Raw genomic sequence first — 5,141 nt, forward strand, 5'->3', positions numbered from 1 at the left:
CATTCTGACCAGTGTGAGGCGATAATAATTAATGATGTTGATTATCTTTTCATGTGTTTGTTGACCACTGTATGTCTTCTTTGGAGAAATGTCTATTTAGGTCTTCTGCCCATTTTGCGTTGCATTGCTTGTTTTTTTTGATATTGAGATGCATGAGCTGTTTGTATATTTTGGAAATTAATCCCTTGTCAGTTGCTTCGTTTGCAAATATTTTCTCCCATTCTGAGGGTTGTCTTTTTGTTTTGTTTATGGTTTCTTTTGCTGTGCAAAAGTTTTTAAGAGTAATTAGGTCCTATTGTTTTATTTTTGTTTTTATTTTCATTACCCTAGGAGGTGGGTGAAAAAAAGATCTTGCTGCGATTTATGTCAAAGTGTTCTGCCTATGTTTTCCTCTAAGAGTTTTATAGTGTCTAGCCTTACATTTAGGTCTTTAATCCATTTTGAGTTTGTTTTTGTGTACGGTATTAGGGAGTGTTCTAATTTCATTCTTTTACATGTAGCTGTCCAGTTTTCCCAGCACCACTTATTGAAGAGACTGTCTTTTCTCCATTGTATATTCTTGCCTCCTTTGTCATAGATTAGGTGACCATAGATGTGTGGGTTTACCTCTGGGCTGTCTGTCGTGTTGCATTGATCTATATTTCTGTTTTTGTGCCAGTACCATACTGTCTTGATTACTCTAGCTTTATAGTATAGTCTGAAGTCAGGGAGCCTGGTTCCTCCAGCTCCATTTTTCTTTCTCAAGGTTGTTTTGGCTATTTTGGGGTCTTTGTGTTTCCATATAAATTGTAAATTTTTTTGTTCTAATTCTGTGAAAAATGTCCTTGGTAATTTGCTAGGGATTGCATTGAATCTGTAGATTGCTTTGGGTAGTGTAGTCATTTGCACAATATTGATTCGTCTAATCCAAGAACATGGTATATCTTTCTATCTCTTTGTGTCATCTTTGATTTCTTTCATCAGTATCTTATAATTTTCTGAATACAGCTCTTTCTCCTCCTTAATTAGGTTTATTCCTAGGTATTTTTTTCTTTTTGTTGCCATAGTGAATGGGATTGTTTTCTTAATTTCTCTTTCTGATCTTTCACTGTTAGTGTATAGGAATGCAAGAGATTTCTGTGCATTAATTTTGTATCCTGCAACTTTACCAAATTCATTGATTAGCTCTAGTAGTTTTCTGGTGGCCTCTTTAGGATTTTCTGTGTATAGAATCCATATTCATTTAGAAGAATATGGGACCATAGAGACAGCTGAGCAAAGTTACAATTTTCATGAATTTCTTTTGTAGGTGGCAGACTGTGCAAATGTACTGCCCTCTTTTCAGCCACAAAACCTTCTTAAAAGTACACAGAAGGAATAAATTCGTAACAGCAAAGAGAGTGAATAGGAGTGACTATTATAGAATAGGATTTTTTAAACTTCTACAAAATATAAACCAGAAGCTACTGCATGGATGCTAAAGAGGTAGGGCCATGTGACTGTTGGTGAGAACCCAGCAGAGGATCGAGGTTCTAAAATTAGCATGTATATGCAGTGAAATGAAGGTCTGTCTGTGAATTAACTGGATTACTCAGGGACAGTGACATTAGAATGAAATTGAATGTGAGCATGCTAGTGATGAACAATATTTGCCTAATCAAAATTTTAAAGTTATCCTCAAATTTCAGAGCCAAAGTATAGACATAGATTTAACTGTGATCAAGGCTATAATGTAACATTAATTACCTTGACAATGTAAGCTTAAAAAGAATAAAGACAGTATATGGAAAGGGGGAAGAAAAGGGAAAGAATTTTAGAGACACTATCATTCTCATATTCAAAACAAGGATGTCAATAAATACTTCAAAGTGACTAAAAGAATACATAATAATGCAATTATAATATTTAAAGTTAAGTAAGCAATAAGTACCAATAAAATAATAATATAACTATCAAACACTGAGAAGATGAGAGGGCAAAGAAAGAGGAGGTAAAATGAGATAAATCATTAGCTTTATAAGATGCAGTCAAGAAGTATTGCCTGAAGTTGATGAAATAAAAAATTAACATAAAAATGGTTCTGAAGAACCTAGGGGCAGGACAGGAATAAAGATGCAGACATGGAGAATGGACTTGAGGACACGGGGAGGGGGAAGAGTAAGCTGGGACGAAGCGAGAGTGTGGCATGGACATATATACACTACCAAATGTAAAATAGATAGCTAGTGGGAAGCAGCCGCATAGCACAGAGAGATCAGCTCAGTGCTTTGTGACCACCTAGAAGGGTGGGATAGGGAGGGTGGGAGGGAGACACAAGAGGCAGGAGATATGGGGATGTATGTATATGTATAGCTGATTCACTTTGTTATACAGCAGAAACTAACACACCATTGTAAAGCAATTATACTCCAGTAAAGATATTTAAAAAACTAACATTAAACAGCATTATCTATAAATATGGAAGAAATCACTGAAAGAAACTAAAACACAAAGACTGTTAGAATTTTGCCTCAGGATAGGAGCACTGCAGTTGGAAAAGGTGGTCTTAAAGACATGAACTTAACCACAAACTCTTCTAGAATAGTTGGTTGATATTCATTACATTTATTATGACAAACTAACAAAATCAGATTTATTTAACTCCTAATTTAGGTTTGACTCTAACATTTATTCTTCCTAAGCCACAGTTTTCTCAGGTCAAAATGAGATAATGAAGGTAAACTGCTTAGCATGATGCCTCTTATCTAAAAAATAAAACATTTTTCATTAATATGGTTCTTCCCTTTATTAACATCATTTTCATTTCCTTGGGTGGCAAAGTGGTTGGTAGAGAGGAAGAAAATAAGTAATAAACGATGTGGTTATATATTCACATTATCATAACTAGTAAACCAGAACTCACTACTAGAAATAAATCCCAGATATTGGAAACCTACGAACAGGAAAGTTCCTGCTATCTTGTGTAAGACTTGTGTAAGAATCTACATGATTGTACTCTATAAGCAGGCTGTTCTCGGATTTCTCTCTCCATCACTAACACCATCACAGAGTTTTGAGTTGTGCTAGGCAGATATATGAGCTGGAAGTAAGCATTAACACGGTGGTTGTGAAGGGTTATCACACCTCCATTACTGTCTAACTTGTTAAGCATGGAGAGGACTCAAGCCATTCTGATTCATTTAATATAATTTTTATGCAACCTACTAACAGGAAATGATATTTTCAATACTGCTTCAAATTTTTACTTGAAGTGCTTTCCATTTATTAGAAAAAAGAACTTCCGGTTTTTTAATGCATTGTTGTATTTAAGTGTAGGAGGTTTTGAATGGAGATGACATTAATTATAAGTAAGGCTAATTTAACAGATGGATAATAATGAGATACACTGAATCACCAACTGAGAGAAAAATACACACTTGAAGAATGATAATAACTATTCACTGGTAATTTGTAGGTTATGTGTCTAATATTTTAAATAATCAGCTTTAGAATACTAGTATCTTTATTAGGTAGTGTATCTGTATTAGGTAGTTATATATATATATGTGTATAAAATGTGAGTTATGTTTATAGAGTAGCCCCCCTTATCTGTGGTTTTGCTTTCGTGGTTTCAGTTATCTGTGGTCAATTATGGCCTGAAAATATCAATTGGAAAATTCCAGAAATAAACAATTTGTAAGTTTTAAATTGAAGGCCAGGACTTTCTGAATAGCACGGTAAGATCTCATGCTGTCCTGCTCCTTCTGCCTGGGACCTGAATCATCCCTTTGCCCAGTGCATCCTGCCCATTAGTCACTTAGTAGTCATCTCGGTTATCAGGTCAACTATTCTGATATCTCAGTGCTTGTGTTCAAGGAACCCTTATTTTCCTTAATAATGACCCCAAAGCACAAAAGTAGTAATGCTGGCAATTCAGATATGCTAAAGAAAGAAATAAAGTGCTTCCTTTAAGTGAAAAGATGAAAGTTCTCTACTTGAAAAGGAAAGGAAAATAATCATATGCTGAGGTGGCTAAGATCTATGATAAGAACAAATCTATCTGTGAAATTGTGAAGAAGAAAAAAGAAATTCATGCTAGAAGATGGTGGAGTAAGAGAATCCTAGGCTTGTCTCCTCCCACAGACACACCAAAATTACAACTACATGTAAAGAAAATATCTGTGAGAATAAGCTGAAGACTAGCAGAAAAGATTTTTTGAAACTGAGGGTAAAAAGAAAAAGCCACGTTGAGATGTTTAGGAGCAGTGGGAACGTGGTCTCACTGGGACCCACACCCCTGGTGCTATGAACCACATTCAGGAGGGGTGCATAGCCTCAAAGGTCCTCCCTGGACAGTGAGGGCTCTGAATCCGACATCAGGCTCCCCACCTTGGGGACCTGCACTGGGAAGGTGAACCACCATATGTCTGACTTTGAAAGCCAGCAGGGCTTACATCTGGGAGACCTGGAGGGCTGTAGGAAATGATGAATTTGCTCTTGAAGTTCGCATGCAAAAACTCACTTGCTCCAACCCCCAGTACAGAAGCAGCAGATAACAAAGTGCCTGGGTCATACGTGAAGGTGCACACATATAATGGAAAATTGTCAGCCTGAAAAGGGAAGGAAATTCTGATACATGCTACAACATGAATGAATCCTGTTGACATTAAATAGTAAGACACTATACTAAGTGATATAAGTCATTCAGAAAAGGACAAATATCATATGATTCCACTTTATAAGGTGCTTAGAATAGCCAAATTCACAGAGATGATTCAAGTAGAACAATGGTGGCTCGGGGCTGGGGAAAAGGAGAGCGACACTTTATTGTTTAATGATTATGAAGTTTCAGTTTGGGAAGATGAAACGTTCTGAAGATGGATGGTGGTGATAGTTGCACAACAATGTGAATATGCTTAATGTCGCTGAATTATACTCTTAAATTTTTAAAATGGTATATTGTACATTATGCATGGTTATGCATAATTAATTTACCATAATTTTAAAAATTAAATGAAAAATTGAAAAACAAACCTGTTTAGAGGGTATCTAAACATGTATCAAATCAAAGGAATTTTTCTGAGATGATTATTTCTTAAAATATGACATTTTAATTATGGAGAGGGATTTCTATTGCTCTAAACAATCATCAATATTGTAGTTCGCACAAAATGGAAAATATG

Source organism: Neophocaena asiaeorientalis, unplaced genomic scaffold (assembly GCF_003031525.2).
Source record: "Neophocaena asiaeorientalis asiaeorientalis breed wild unplaced genomic scaffold, Neophocaena_asiaeorientalis_V1.1 scaffold72, whole genome shotgun sequence".
NCBI lineage: Eukaryota > Metazoa > Chordata > Mammalia > Artiodactyla > Phocoenidae > Neophocaena > Neophocaena asiaeorientalis.